This window comes from Athene cunicularia, assembly GCF_003259725.1.
Source record: "Athene cunicularia isolate RWA chromosome 8 unlocalized genomic scaffold, athCun1 chr8_part1, whole genome shotgun sequence".
NCBI classification, from domain to species: domain Eukaryota; kingdom Metazoa; phylum Chordata; class Aves; order Strigiformes; family Strigidae; genus Athene; species Athene cunicularia.
This window is the reverse complement of record NW_020799109.1, coordinates 9,977,997-9,994,672: the sequence shown is the minus strand read 5'-3', so window position 1 is coordinate 9,994,672 and position 16,676 is coordinate 9,977,997.

Sequence of the window (16,676 nt, the reverse complement as noted above, 5' to 3'; positions counted from 1 at the left end):
CAGTGTAAATGAACTGTCAAGAGAAGATTGATTTGTTTTGGTAATTGCCCTGATGCAGGCTGCTGGGTGACAGCGGGAAAGAGCAAAGAAGGGAGGTTTGGCAGGTCTGGCTGAGCCTAAGGGTGGATTGAGGAGATGGAGGCCTAGCTGCAAATATCATCTGTCAGGACCACTGCTGAGCCCGATGCTTTTTTCCAGCCTTCAACAATGTCTTCAGGAATGAAGCCGATGCTGCAAAATGCTTCTTCAGTTAAAGAAATTGGTGTGTTAAGCAGTCAAGAAGAGGGAAAAAAAAAGGACCCCCCCCTCCATAGAAAGGGCTGCTTTTCATTCAGCCCCCACTTCTGCTCTGTTGCTGTATCGATGGGCCACCAGCCATCACCTCCTTTGAGGTGGCAAAGTGACAGTCTCACTCTGTCCCATGGCTGGGAAAGGCTGAAAATGTAGGGCCAGGTGAGGCTGGGTGCAGGAGGTGCAGGGCTACCTGCTAGGGTGCGGAGGGGCATGCGAGCATGACCTGCCACATTAGACATTTTGTGCTGTGAAGTTTGGTTCCCTGAGTAGCTCCATGTGGATGTGTCCAATCCAATAAGCCCTTCCTACAGGCTTCATCTGCATCTGCACTCTGCAGAGTCCTTCTATACACAGACCTGCACCAGCACCACTCAAGTTGACACTAATGCTGCAGGGTCCACAGCATGAGCATCAGCTATATGTATAACCCGAAAAGGTATTTTAGCGAGAAATTCAATGTGTTACACTTCCAGCAGTGAGGGAAAAGGCTGAACAAGCCAGGACATCAGGAAGCAACACTGTCTGTAGCCCAAAAGCAAACTTTGGAGGGTAGACGTGTGCCATTAGCTAATTCAGCAATGTGTAGGTGCCTTAAAAGGAGCAATACCTGATGGTTTTTAATCCATACTACAGATAAATATGTAAGCTTTGTTAAAACTACTCCACAGATATAGCATACAGGCTATTGCTACAGTCTATAAAATAGCAAGGCAAGAAAACTCCCAGAGCAAATGACACAGTAAACTCCCAAATGTTAATGAAGTTGCTATCTAAAGCACTGCTAAACAAGCTAGCTTTTGCTTGCTGTATTTTGGGGTTTTGTTTTTGTGTGTGTGCTTAAATTTGCTGATCAATACAGGTACTGTGTGACTGAATTGCTAATGGAGCCTGTAGATTAGTTTATCAATAGCATTTAAATACTTTTCACACTTGCAGTAGATTTTGAATTATTTATTTGTTTCTGGTCAATCGCTTATGATCTCATTAGCATTAGTCTGTAAAGTGATACTAGACTTGTTGGAATACTTTAAAGATTTCATGGCTCTGCAAATTTTTCTGGGGGAAGGAGGTGTCAGGGCTTAAATTCGCAAAATCCAAGTCCTACGAAGAGTCCTTTATAAGGCAGGAGATCTGCTAGCAAGAGGGGAGCTCTCAGGGTCTGCCCATTGAGGAAAGGAAGGAGGCACAATTATAAATCATCCTTGGATACTGAGAGAGCTGGTTGGCGATTATCATTCATCTGTGCTCAGTAGTGTGAAGTGCTGATGGATGTCACAGCCCTGGTTGTGCTTGGTGGTGCACATGTAGGTAGACTGCTGCCCTAGGAAGCTCAGCCTTTACAGTGGTTCCCAAAAATGAGAGGAAAGAAAACTGCTATCCTCATTCTGAATTTGGGGCACAGAACAGGTCACAGATACGTCTGTGATCCCACAAAGACCCTACAGTCAAGCTAGAAAATGAACTGGAGCCTTTTGAATCCCTTTCTCTAATCTTCTGAACAAATCCATTCATCTTCCTAATTAAGAGTCAAAAATATGCTAAACAATCTGATTTCATATGTTGTGTTATTCTGATTCGATGGAGGAGGGTTTGCATTGTCTTGACAGACATTAAATTTGTCTTTTAGTCTTTTGATACATCACATGTGGACTCCACATAAAGCTCATAACAAGCTGGACACATCTCAGAGAGGGGAGGGGATATGTGCCTTAAAAACTTTGGTGGTATATAATTTATAAGTATTATGAACATACTTTGAGAAAAGAAGAACAGATTAACTGTAAAGCCAGGATAGAAACCAATAGGAAGAGATAGTAGAAATGTCACTTGAAGAAGGTTGTGGAAGGAGGAGACTATTTAATCATTTGCAATGTCCTGTGATGACCCAGTTCACGTTCACAAGCAACAAGGAAGTTACAAAGTTGGTGAACAAACTCAGGCATTTCTCCCTTGGGCTGAAAGAGGAGCATATTGCCCAGGCAGTCTGAAGCAAAATCTCCCTCTGGGAATCACCCATGCCATGGTTGCTCTCAGTGGACTCTCACCACTCATCTCACGAGCCTGTTGAAATGCAAGAGCAGCTAAGGAGGTGTCATACTGTGAAGTGTAATGTACTGTGTTGTTTTACCATCCTCAAGCTTTGCTCCATGACTACTCAACTACCCTGCGCAGACGTACTGCTCTTTTCCCAGATCTCATCCTTAGCATCTTTGACTTGGAGACAAGTGACTGCAGTCAGGTCATGTTATGAAGCGCAACTCCAAAGGCCTCCCTCATCTCTTACAGAGGCATCCTCAAGAATTTTTCTGCTGGATTTACTGTCAATCCTCCCTCTTTGAGGTCTCATCACATACTAATCACACATCCCATCATGTGTTGAGCTATTATTGCTAGTTTTAGAGACATTGACAGCACTATATAGAGAGATGTCACAGGCTTTCCATTGTCAAATTGTCAATTTTGGTGCATCTTCTGAAGTGGCCTATGTGACTCACAGAAACCAACTTCACAGAGAGAGGAAACAATATCCAGAGCTGTGTTTTCTGTCATCACTCTGAGTACCTCTGAACTTCACAAGCAGATGAAAAGCTCTGCCTCTTTCCATTTCTGGTGTCAGGATACTTCTTTTTAGTTAAAACAAGATGATCTATATATTCCTAAATATATCCATGGTTAGGACTGGCCCAGGACCACAGATTGTTGTCAAGTATCATTCCTGCTTGCCTGTAACCATCATCACACACAATCTGTTTCATCTCCCTGTCAATATCTGCTTTTTCCCCTGGTTAAGGCAAAGTGGGCAGGCAAGCAAGGGCTTCTTGGCTGTTTGGCTGTTCTGGTGGAATAACCAGGACCATAAGTTAAATCTGGAGATCTGGTGGACATCAGTCCTGGAGAGGGAAAAGAGTGAGCCAGTTCATTGTCTTCTGCTGAACATATAGATTCACGGTTCCTCCTCCTTTTCAGCAGAGCCCATGGCTGCAAACACTTTTATGGTGAATAGAGGGAGAGGAGGGAGGACCTCATGAGTTTCTCATGAAAAAGGTGAAATCTACTGAAAATGATCCAAGATCTCCCTGTAAGATACCCCCAGTTTCCCTAAGGAATCTTACAAGAATTTGCAAATGTGAGCTGCTATTCCTGTCATGAGCACTTACACCATCACTGGAGAAACCCAGATGCAATTTCGTAGCAACCAATGACGAGGGCAGGGACTCCCACTGAACCCCATGGGGAAGTCCTAGTGGAGCAGCCTGAAGTAACTTAATATTGTACAAGAAACATGGTGTTGGTTTTGGCAGAGATACACACGTTTTCTCCCCCTGAAAGGCTCTGGGACCATGTAGGACACTGAGTCAGCTTGATCTCAGGTGTAACATTTTTTCCTTTTCTCTCCTCTTTTGTCTTCTTTTCTTTCCCCTCTCTTTCTTTTTCTTCTTCAGTTCAGCCTAAATAATGATCTAGGACAGCACTGTCTCTTTAAAGGTGGCCTTTTTAAGTGCAACCTAATCTTCTTCTATCCACTTGGACCTTGGATTTAAAAAATTTCACCAATCCGGATTTCCAAATCCTTGCAGATTCTGAGGGGGCTTGTTTATGGAAGTATCCTTTAGAAAACGGCTTAGACTTTAAGATGAGGAAACGCAGGGAGCTAATGTGAAGATTTAGGACTTTCTAGGAAGCTTGCAGTGCCTAAGCCCTGCTTGCTTGAGCAGTTTGAAGGTCCTTTTGCAGACTAAGAGGGATTAATACCCCTTTAACCAGCGGGGCTATGCACACATTCATACATATACCATCTCTCTCTCTCTCTAATCATTTCGCTCCCTAATCCACAATGATTTCTTAGGAATTATCATTTTATCTCAGCTAAATAAGCACATTCCTTGTGCTTTTCTGTAGAAAAATAAAATCTTTCAGAAGCTTTTCTTTTCAGAAGTGGTGCCATGAAAATCAAGCTTTCATTTAAAACCTTGAGTAAATAAAGGAAACTTTGCTTATTTGTTTCAGAAGAGAAGGGCGATTGGTCACATCCGCCAAGCATCTGCCTGCCATTCCACCTACTCCCTGCCCAAATGACTTGCCTGGTGTCAGGATCGGGCCTATTTATTTGCCCAGCACCTCATGAAATGAAAACATCTCTCTGAGTGCACAACAGTCAGGGGGGAAAGGTTTTTACAAACTATTGCTCATCCCAATGTGTTGATCATTGAAAGAGACAGGTTTTGAGAATCCCGTGTATTTTGTAAGGCTTTCTTTACCTCTTTTGCTTTTCAGCTTTTGTGAAGATTTTATACAGTTTTATTTCTTGCATTTCACTTGCCCAAGGTCAGCTAACCTTGCACAGGATCGTCAGTCTTGTTTTTAGGAAATGTCACCTTTTTTTTGCAGTGAGCTGCATTTTGGGTTCTCATGCAGCAAAACCACACAGGCTGTAAACACAGCTGGGTTTATGGGGTTGATCTTGGGGCAGGGAGGAACTACAGGTAATGAGAAATCTGACTTCTAATGGCATTTAAAAAAAAAAAAAAGAAAATAGTTCTTTTTATTACTGAGAGTATTGTACGGAAGTGAGTATTTCTTTGGTAAATCATTCCCCACTTAGGCTTTGGTTTCTAAGATCACTTTGAAATCCAGAAATGAGTTCAGGCAAATTCCAGCTGACCTGAAACACTCAGCTCTGGGAAAGGCTTTGAGTTTAATATAAAAAAGCCTCTGAATTTCCTCTATTTCTAATTCTTAGTCATTTTAGTTAAACTCTTGCCTTCTATCACAAAAAATACATATAACCTTGAGAATCAGTACAGCTGTGCTGCACGGGGAGCTCCAGCACCTATAGATTTTAATGTTCACAGGCTAAAAAAAGTTGTAATAAAATATTTATTCTGGTGGATTTTATTTTAAAAAAACAATTAGTAGGGGCAATATGAGTGATAGTTATAGAAGATCAAAACTGTTTTGGAGCAGTTCTGTTTGTTAGAATATTTAGTTAGAATATTTTAAAGAATATTTATATATTATTCTTTAAATAAGAATATTTTTTAAACAATTTAGGATGTTAATTAAAATATATGGTTCTTCCCTTAGTAGATATAATAATGATAAATGAAGAATTAGAGCTATGTCCAAGTATTTCTGGAGTTCAGAGGTATTTGAATCTGTGGTTTCTTTTATGTCCCTCTCTACTGAGACCATTCGATTTAATAAGAAATGAAATAGTGTGACAAATCTGCTGCAGCCTTTTATTACTTACAGTCCCTATGGGCTTTATTTTTTCCTCTCCTAGCCCTTCTCTCTCGCCCCCTCCCCATGCACTCAGTGGTCAGAAGAGAAATACAGAAGCCATAACATGGAAATACAGATGTCCTACAATGAAATCTTTGTCCCACTGGGTGTTTTTGCAGTGAGCACCCCAGGCTGGTGGCCGATGTGCTGAGGACTGACCCTAACAAAGGTCCTCCTACAGAAGATGTGGAAGAGTCCCATTCCCTCTTTTTGTGCCAGGAGATCCTTTCAGCATTTGCTGCACCTGCAGCTAGGCTCCATGTAGAGCTGGCTTTTGTCCACCCTTATCCGCACGCAGGGACCTTGACTTTTAGCTCACGTGAGCCTAGGGATGGGACTGACTGAACAGAAGCATTACATTAATGAATTTGACAGCTACCAAATGAAATCTGCTCTTGTAGCAAACCCATCCTTTGTGGAGAGATGTCTCCAGTTGTTGTTGGAGGACTTTTCCCAGCCATGGCTCTGCCACCATGACATCTGCTGCCACCTTTTGCTGTAGTTGGCAGGTCTTCAAAATGCAACCAGACCAATGCAGGGCTGGTATTCCTGGCTCTGGTTTTTAACCTACGTTTGCCTACTGATCATATTGGATCCCCTCATGGTGTAAAAGGACTTGGAGCCTTTCTGCCCTGAGGAGGTTTCCAGTGTTGTTTCCTAAAGTCTTCTTTCAACAGCAGAAATATCCACAGTGTTCTGAAGGCTCTCAGTTAAAGCTGAGACTGATCTGACTTAAGGGAGATTTGTACCTGGGTTGAGGCCCAGACTTCACATCATTCCATATAACACTTCTGCCTTAATGCTCACTGAAAACCTGAAAGTGGCTGAGAGGATTAGCTAATGGGTAATTTAAGTGGGTCATTTCATAAGAGATGTGTATGATAGGCAAGCTTGAAGCCTTGCTTAAACCCTGCAGCTTTGTCTTGTCTCTGTCTGTCTCTTTGTGCTCATACCATATGTCTCTTGGTTACTTTTTCTGTTCTCATCTTCCACCCCATCAATTGCAGAGCTGCCTTTCTTTGTCTTCTAGCCAGTCTCAGCTAAAGCCCATTTTTGTCAATGGAAGTCATAGATTAGGCCTTCAAACTCCATCTGACAATGAATCTTCCACACATGGAAACAGAGAAAAAAGATTAGGTTAGGGAAAAGAGCTTTATATGTGCCTGCACATACATACACACAGAGATTTATTATTTCTTTTATCTTTGTGTTTCTCTTTTAGACTGAAAGATCTAAAGGGTAGGAAATTTGTAACAGTGAGCCCAGAAAAGTGTATATAAAGGATGCTAATGCCAAGCATAGTTACCACATACCCATGGCTTAATAATCCTCATTAGGGATGGAACAACAAACATTATGCCTTAAACTGTAAGAATGTCTTTTAATGGAATTTGAGGAATTAAAACATGGGACCAAGATTTATCATCCTGTTGCTAGGAGAGCTGAGGTCTGTGTTTGCTTAGGGAATCATCATCAGTAATCCCTTAATCTAATCACAAAATATAGAAAGCTGCTGCAGCAGACTGACCCTATTGGATGCAAGCAGTAAGCAACAGAAGAGAGCAATAGGGTTACCCAATAGCAGCTGTTGAGTTATGACTGTATCCAGGAGAAGACCATGCATGGAGACATCTTGGAAGTGTATGAACAGGCTTTTTTGTCAACAAATGGACCAAATGGACATCAACAGAATAACCATATTGTAGTATTTCCCCAGGAACAAAAGGACCTAAATCCATAAGAATGGCCATATAAGGCCAGGACAAATGTTTCCTGGAAACAATACTGATCCTATTTTTGAAAGTGCCCAAAAGGGGACAGCATAGGGAAGAATAGGCACACTATCCCAGAATACTCTCTAGCCTTTGGCACTTTCTTGTTCAGTCCTAGAGAGCCAGCAGTGGTATCTTGGAACAGAACATCTCTTGGTGGTTTTCCATCCGTGAATTTGTCCAGCTGCCTTTTGAAATAACATAAACTCTTAACAGCCAAAATATCGCTTGTCAAGGAGTTTCAAAATGTATTTACAAGCTCTGTTTGTGTTTGGTTTGGATCACAATTTGTTAGTGTCATTAGGTTATGTCTGCTTCTTGTACTGGAAGAGACAGTGAACTAACATCCCTTATTTGCTGTCCCTGAGGTTCTTGCCATTTTGTAGAGATACAAGTGCAATTTCAGATGCCTTCCCAGGAGTATATGAGCACAAGGAACACCAAGAATCTCACATAATTTTGCTTCTATCTCTTTGAAGTGCTTAAATAGTAGAGCTTGCGATCCAGACATCTAAAGAAGAAATGAGGTTAAAAATCATACAATCGATTGGATTCACACCTGAAATAGTGTGAGCCTTGATGCGCTTGGGGTATGGGTAACATGCAGGGGTGTTTGTGTGCATTTGAGAGATGGGATAGCAGAGTGTGGGAGTAAATTGCCACTCAACCCATTGAACAGTTGGCAGTCTTTTTTGAGCAGCCACAGCAGAGCCAAAAAGAACCTCCAAAACTTGCTGCACCAGTCTACAAATGTTTCTGATGACCCCTTTTTGATGCTAAAGTCCTCTGAAGAACAGTTCTGGCAGCAAAGCTGGAGTCTTCAGTTCCTTTTCACATGTTGACAATCCAGAAGGATGAAGGTTATATTTCAAGGTGAACACACTGGCCCTGGGTCAAATCTCTCATAAATCACTGTCTAGGTTTTGTATCTCCCATCCAGTGCCTAGGATGAGCTTTGTGATTTACTGTTTAATTCAGAACTCGGTCCAAAGTCAATTGAAGTCAGGAGGTTGACAACAAGAAGTTTAGCCCCTAAGGCTATTTAAGCAGAACTTATTGAGGGAGGGACTTACAGACATGAATCTTCTGTCTCCTGCTGTTCACTAGTTTTTATTTTGAACAGCGTCTTTATGTTCCCACCTTCTAGAGTTCTGATTTCCACCATGGTTCCAAAGTCTGCAAAGCAGTCAATGTCTTTTTTCTTGTTCCATGAGAGAGGGGACAGTCCGCCAGAAAATGCCTGCAGGAGAGCAGGGGGAGCAGACAGAAGGGGCCATTCTCCTTTTGCTGAAGCTGACTTGAGCTGAATCCGGCCTGGGGAAGATTCAAGCACAAAAGATCCAAATACAGAAGATCCAAATATCTCTGTATTGTACTCTGGACATGTACATTTCCTCCCCAAGTAGGGGAACTCATTATAACCGTTATCTTTAATATCCATCCTTCTCCTCACTGAGAGGTGTCTAAGATAAGACCCACCCGGTCTCAGCCTACTACACCCTTCCCAGTTGCTGGGAAAATTCAAGGTCCATCCATCTTGTCCCTGAGACCAGACCCTCCAAGCCTCTGATCTATGAACAAGACCTCAGCATTTCATGGCCCTAGACAGCACTAGGAGGTCATCCTGAGTGAGAGAGACATAGCAACAGAGACCTGGGGGCCTTTGATGATGTCTTTGGGTAATGCCAAACTGGCTCTCAAAGAGCAGCCAGGGTGAGTATGCAGAGAGGTGTCGTTACCATGAAGGGTTTACTGTTGTTCTGAATGCCTTCAGCAAGATCCTCAGCTTTCAGGGGGACCACACATTTTGATCCTACCAAAGGGTAACCAGCAGCCTTGATTCTTCCAGGGTAGAGACCTGGATAGGGCTTTGGGAATCTGCCTGGACCTAATAGCCCTGGGAACCCCTGTTACACCATGAACTGTGAAGCTTGTTTAGAGGGTGAGACCGCTGGAGTGCCACTCACCTGTGTGGGGGCTGGGATGTTTAATAAGGTCCCAACCTCTGTCTCCCATAAGAACAGCCAAGGCCTTTCTGCTCTACCAGGCTACCTGCTTTCCAGAAATATACAAAAAATTTCTGACTGTCTAGGAAAAACACCTCTTGGAGACCTTTGTTCAATGTGGTTGACATTGCCAATGGATTCAGAAGAGATCTGGGGGAGGAAAAGAGGGGAAGGAGCTGAGAAGACAGATGAATACACACACACAGACCGACTGCGTCAGTCTTTTTCTCAGGAAATCACGGAAAAGCATGACTACAGCAACACAAGATCTTCCATGGGCATTCCTCAAAGCCTGTTGCAGCAGGTAGCACAGACCCACCTGCTTGAGGGCAGGAGGGAATGATGACATGAAGGCAGAGAACCTTGAGGTTCATCTAGCTTTGCTGCCCCCCTCGGTTTATACCCTACCAAAAGTGTTACCAGCAGGAAAATGAGGGTCCACCCACTCCTGGTCACTGTCCACTAGTGGAGCAGAAGCCAGTCCAGAGCCAGCTCTTCTCCTGCCCTATAGCAACCTCCCATGAAAATTGCTGGAGGCAGGACCCGCATGCCCCTGGCATGCAAAGGCTGGCCAGTGGCTGCAGTCCCACGCAGCTCAGCCAGGAGAGGAGGAGATCCAGGGGAGGGATGAGCCCTGGTGGCCTCCGTTCTGGCCATATGGTTCCAGCGCTCCCCAATCTTAGTCTAACAGTGATTTTCCTTAAATGCAATCCTTTAAGGTGTTAAATCTAGCTTTAACTTATTTGGCTGATCCAACTTAGATCAGATTATGTTTGTATTTATTGGGATTTATGGATGTATGATTGCCTCTGAGCCCATATGGACAGCTAATTTGTCAATTAGAGCAATGCTGATCATTGCGGAGGCATGGCATAGGCTGTTAAGCACCATTATCGGTTTCAACCAGGTCTGACCTTGAGACACACATTTATTTTGCCTGACAACCTTTTATTCTCACTGCCGGATTACAGATATGTAAATTGGGCTAAAACCTTGAATATTCATCTTAGGTACGTCAAAAAATTCAGAACTTGTTGGAAATGAAGAATATAACAGGGAGAGCTGTTGAGCTGCACGCAGAGAATGGGACCTGCTTAGATCTTGCTTTGTATTGTAGTCGTGGCAGCTGTAGGGTTTGGGGCCAGGATGTCAGGGTAGTGCCCTGGGAGTCTAATTAAAACCAATGGCCATTTTCCAAGCAGAGAGAGGTCAACTCAGATTGCTAATTAAAGGCCATTATTCCTATTTTGTAGTAGCTATAGCAAGGACAATTTTCTCCTAAATCAGAGGTAAAGTGTGTTTGCTGGTGATTTTGGTACCTGGCAGAAACAGTCAGTTCCTCCATGCTGGCACCTTCCTAGTGACCAGTAGGAAGACTGGGACGGCCCTATCATTTGGCCAGGCCTGAATGGATGGGATGAGATGGTGGCTGGCCTCAGAGGTGTGTTAGAAGGCTGGGTGAGAGGCAAAAAAGTTCCTGGTGTGAGGTCAGCCCTGCTCTTCTTCTGTCCCATCAGACAGTTCAGATATACTGTGGTAAGCTGAACTGCATGCAAACATGGATGTCAGACGCGCTGGGGCCAGATGATCTATAGAGGTTAGTTGGATGCTTGGGGGTTTTGTCTCATCTAACTGTTTAGTTATGAGGTGTCTAGGCATTTCCTATGACCAAGGGATGGAGTATCTGGTGGTGATGTCTGACAGAGGAGGGATGAATTGTCCAATGATCTTCCCACTGAATTGGGAAGGAAATTTGACTACTGCTTAAATGAAAAGCCTAAATTTTAAACAGATACCATCAAGCAAGATGAATGCTACTATGGGTATGGGATGCAAATGTGGGCCCGGAGAGGGGAGCTAAATGCTTCTTAACCAGCTTCCTCACCTTCCTCTCAGGCTTCCATGACCACATTAGTCAGATACTTCATAAATCATGTGTCTGAAAGAGCAATTGTTCCACACACGTCTCAGTGATTCTGCACTCGTCACCTTGACCCTGGTGTTTTACAGAGAACAAAAATTATATTCACACCTGTTAAAGGACAAGACTAAGCGCTAAGGAAGAGGATTGTTTCAGTAATATGCCTCCAGCCTTATTGGTTGTAAAGAACTTCATCATATAGATGTTTTAGAGGACTAAATTTGTCAATATGCCATCAATACTGAATTATTTCTATGGGAATCATCAAGTCTAGAATCTAAATCGAGATATTTTGTTTGTGTTTTTTTTTTTTCCTAAGTACAGATTTGAAGGGACCTGAGCAGTAGGAAATCATATCAGTTTTGCTGAACTGCTTAATAAATTGAAAAAATGGGAAGAGAGGAACATTTCACTTCAGTCATTCACAACCGCCATTGTTCTCAATTAAGCTCTTTTGTTTCTCTCTACCAGTGAAAGGGAAATGTTGCTGACGCTGATTTGCCTGGAGAGACCCATTGACCAGAGTCCCACAGCATGAGCACCTTGGGGGGAAAAAATATCCCACAATGGCAAAATTCTACTATAAAAATAATACACAAAAAAATATTAACTCTTCAGAGTGTGGTTGCTTGTTTACCAAACAGGACATGTAAACCCATTACATAAAATGTCTTTCATCACCCATATGCTTCCTAAACTGATCAGCTTTGAATCCTGCTAAATTCCAGATTGAGATAACAAATGAACAGCTCAGCTCACTGGAAGAAATTCAGCCTCTTTCATTTGGGGTATTAAAAAGAATCAAAGGTCAAATATTCCCCTGAGTATCGCCCAAAAAAAAGATCATGCCGATAACATCTACATTTTTGCATGCAAGTCATGGCAAACACAACTAAAGGGCAAAGCTTCTGATTAAAACTCACGTGATTGCTTTGTATGGGATGGAACATCATATCCTAAAAGAAGATTCTGCCTTGGCAGTCATATTGCGATGATTTTTACAAGTCAGGGATGGAGATGCTGTTGGCTAGCATGACAAAGCAAGACAAATGACAGGCTTTTGTCTCTGACCAGCTTTCTCCTGGACTGCATTTGGGGTGGCCATTCTGCTGGTTGGCAACTAAGTACAAGGCACTGCCCCTTGCCATGAGATGTGGACCTGTGAGGGAGATCATTGTGATTTGGACAGGAGATGGGGTGGTTCGTTTGGATGGGCTATCCTAGGAGAACTTTCCCGGGGCAGCTGCAAACCAGCAGAGAGTTCAGTGGGATTGGGATCTTTTAGACAGGCATTTATATAAATTCCACTTTTGTGTTTCTGTGATATTTCCAATGAATTTAAGCCAAACCTGACCTCCCGATACAGTTTTTACAAACAGTATTTGCCCCTCCTGTAGATAGGCGTAATGTCTGGTGAAAAAGGATGGAATATGGGGTATCTGACAGTGCAAGAAACCCTTCCTGGCATCATTACATGGGCTACTGATGAAGCAGGTGCAGAAGACAAGATAAACTGTGCTATTCCAGGCAGGCAAGAGAGGCACTGGGACCTTAGCACTCACTGGCTGAGTTAACACCTGCATAACATTATCCCTGAACCAGACCTGTGCAAGAGGGTCCACTTCAGTCCAGTGGAAGGATGTGAGGGACTATCTCCTTTCTAGCCCATACTTTGTTCCCTTCACAAAAGAATACTTGTCAGGAGTTAAGTACATTCGATCTGAAATTTCTATAAGTATCAAATAGCTTCTAATCACAGGTATTTTCCCCTCAAAATTACTCTTTTGGATCCCCCCATCCCTTCTTTTTCCTTTTTTCTTTTCAAACCCAAATACTTCTCCCCTTTTTTTGATTTTTATTCTTACAGTAAAAACATTTGCTTCTTTGTCAGCTGTCAATTGCTCAAAAAATGCAAGTGTAAGAGCAAATTTTTCAGCAACTGCAAAAATTGTTGATCAGTCAACAATTTTCACAGAGGATGGTTCTACGCTTTTCCATAAGGCTGTCACATTTATACTGACAAGGGTTCTGTGAGGTCTTTCCATGAACATTTGTATCTATCTGTGCCTGTGCCTACAATCAACAGACTTCTTGCCAGAAATTAAAGAAAATGACCAGTCTAGCTAAGCTGCCATCTCATGTTTGTTGTCTTATTTATCAAACCATATAAAGCCTCAATATTTTTTTAGAAGCTGAGCACAGGATATCTCATTGGGCACTGGACTATTAGGTGCCAAGCCCTGTCTTGACCTCATTCTCCCAGTTCACCTGAGCAAGAGCACCTCAGCTGTGCTAAGTTTGGGCTTCTCCTCCCAAGCAAGATGGGTTAAACCCATCCCTGGTGCCACCTTGTGTTTGCACAGGGCAGATGAGGAACATGCAAGGAGATGGGACTGGGATCCAACTCCAACATTTGAGGACAGTGTTAATGTATCCTCAGTATTTTCTAGTCAGTGGAAAACTATTGGTGTTCCTGTTTCTTTAACTTTGGATCTCTATAGTTTGGGATTTTAGGGAAAATCTCTGCAGAGATCAGCTCTGGGATGCCAAGGAGAATAGCATCCCCCATATTCATCATTCTGTTATTGCATAAAAGTGTTCCTGGCCAAGTGTTAGATTATGCTCATCTATTTGAGTTAACAAAGAGAAGGTTAAATGGTGACTTGATTTTCATCTATAAATACCATCCCAGGAAGCAGAGTTTTTGTAGCAGACAGATTTTTAATCTAGCAGACAAAAGCCCAATGGTTAGAAGGTAAAGCAAATGAATTTAGAGCAGAAATGAAGGACAGACTTTTAGGAGGGTGGAGGATTAACCATTAATGAACCTTTCCAAAGGATTTTAGGTTCTCTGCCTTTCCCTTCTTGGTGGCACAGACTTTCTGATTGCCCAGACCCATACCATGAGGATCCTGGAAAAACAGATTGGAACAGGACTTTATGGAGGAACAAAAGAATTTTTAAACTCTTCTTACAGCATCTTTCCACATCATATCTTTGCACAAACTCATCTTTCCATTGTGCCTCCTTCCCTGCAGATCACCCCATTGCACAAAATTGGTCTCAGAGAAGCTGGACATGAAAACCAAACTGTGACATTCATATTTGCATCAGAAATACACCTTTGATCTTAGGTTTTCAAATAATGTTATCATAGTGGAAATGATTTAAAAAAATAATAAGAAAAATAGTAGATTTTGAATCAGCAATGAAAATAGACTGTAAAAAAAATTCAAGAAAAAAAAAAAAGAAATCAGAAAATGTTTGTAGGTTGAACCAATACTGAAGATTAGGATTTTTTACTTTATTTAATTTATTTTTTATTTTAATATTATTTGAATGAAAAGGGGGGGGTGAAAAGCAATTTTTGACATTTCACTTTTTGGGGCTTTTAAATAATATACAATAAGTTGGAGAATAAAAGACAGATGAAAGAAAACCACTCCACCAAACTCTAACTTTAGAATAAAGTCAAATTCAGAGCACTTAGTAGCTTGAGTTAAGGCATTTTTTTTATTGGCGATGCTGTGAACCTTACTCCATTTGGTGAATGAATTTTCAGTTTATGAAAGGTCTGTTTTTAACTTTCCTACAATCATCTCATAACCAAGGTGAGGAGATGAAGACAATAAATTTAAAAACAAGAAAAGATTTAGTTAGGACACCTAATTAGGATTTCTAATCAGGAGTCATCAAGACCTATAATTAGCAGGGTTGTTCAGACTCATTGCTTTCTCTTTAATGGCCATAGGACATCCAAATGGTTTTAAATTATGTACCATGGGCTCCTAATCAGTTTATTGAACATCATAAATTGTTAAAAGGAGTTAATAGCTTGTGTTTCTTGATAGAAAGTGCTAATACTTGAGGCAGAGCACTCATCAAATGAACCTCGTTAGAGAGGGGAGGAGGGAGATTGCGTCTCAGTGTCTCATTTTGTTTTAGTAATTAGCTTTTACTGGATTATCCGATCCAAATCTTTATTCAGTTTACTCTGTCAAATCTAGTTTGCATTTTAAATGGAAAATTGACACGGGGAACAATTTGTCTCCTGACTGGGTTAACGGGTCCGGCTGGCAGGAGGCACCTGCAGAGAGTGGGGGTGATCATGAGAGCCCAGCGGGGGGAGGATGGACCAGCTGAGGGGCTTCCCCAACAGTTGATGTCCTCCAGCCTTCGCCCCCAGCTTCTGCCCCTGCAGCTGAAGAGCAGCCGCTTGTGAAATTGCCATGATCCAGTCCTGGCTTGCCCCTGAGAGCAGTCAGTGACCGACAGCACAGGGAGCACGACGGCATAAAGCCATCATCTGGGAGTAGATCAGCTGGTTTTGACCAGTTTTTTATCTTCAACGGTAGCTGGTACAAGCTGCTTTAGCAGAAGTTATAAGAAAGCTCCCAATGGACAATTCAAAAAAATTTTCCCTACAGGGAGAGCATTTTCTAAATTAACGAAATGTCCCTGGCGTGAAGCGAGTGTGTGGGTATTAACATCCACCTTATCTGCTGTGACAACATGCATTAAAATGCAGAGATCCCTGCTGTTTTACTGGCTGCCATTGTGGCATCTGTCCACGTGGCTTTGGCTGACACCTGATTTAAGGATTCCGTGAAAAACATCACCTGCTGAAAACGCTCAGAGTAAGGGTCCTGCCATGAGACCAGCCCAGCAATTCAGCACCAAGGTTTGGTTCTTTCCTAGAGTGCAATGGAAAGAGCTGAGCAGAAGCTCCATATGTAAAAGCATGGTCCATCACAGTGTAGTGACTCCAGCTATTACCTTGTTGACCAAAAGCTGGAGGGACAAACACAGAATATCTCAGTTTTCAGAGATAAATTCCCAGGACTATGATGTTGTTTGTTTGTTGTTTTTTTTTTTATTTTTTAACTTTGTGTGACACCTTTGTGGCATATCAGAAACTAGTGATTAACCTCCCACAGCTGAGTGTGTGTGACAAGGTGGCTGACGCTGGGGTGACCAAGCTGTGTTAGTGTTGCAGTCTTTTAGCTCTGCAGGTCCTGCACTGAAGATTTTTTTAATAATTGGTTGTATGTTAGGCAAAGACCATGCTTTGAGGTAAAAGGACAAAAATCCTTTATCCTTCCAAATATCTGGGATGAATTGCACCTTGTACTTTTCTGTGTGGATGTATTACAGGATCCTGTATTACAGGATTGTCCCAGCCCATCTGGGACATCTGGTTGCTGGGGGCTTTATGATCCCTGTGATAGGTGCTGGTATTCATCACTCTGGAGCAAGTTCTTTTCTTTATCCCTGTTTATGTCCACACTGTGCGCTGAAATATTGTGGGAGAAAATCAGACCCACGGTAAGTATTGCTCAGAAAAAATGTGAAAAGAGAATCAGTTTTCCATGTAGGATGAGGCATGGTCAGTTGCTGAAA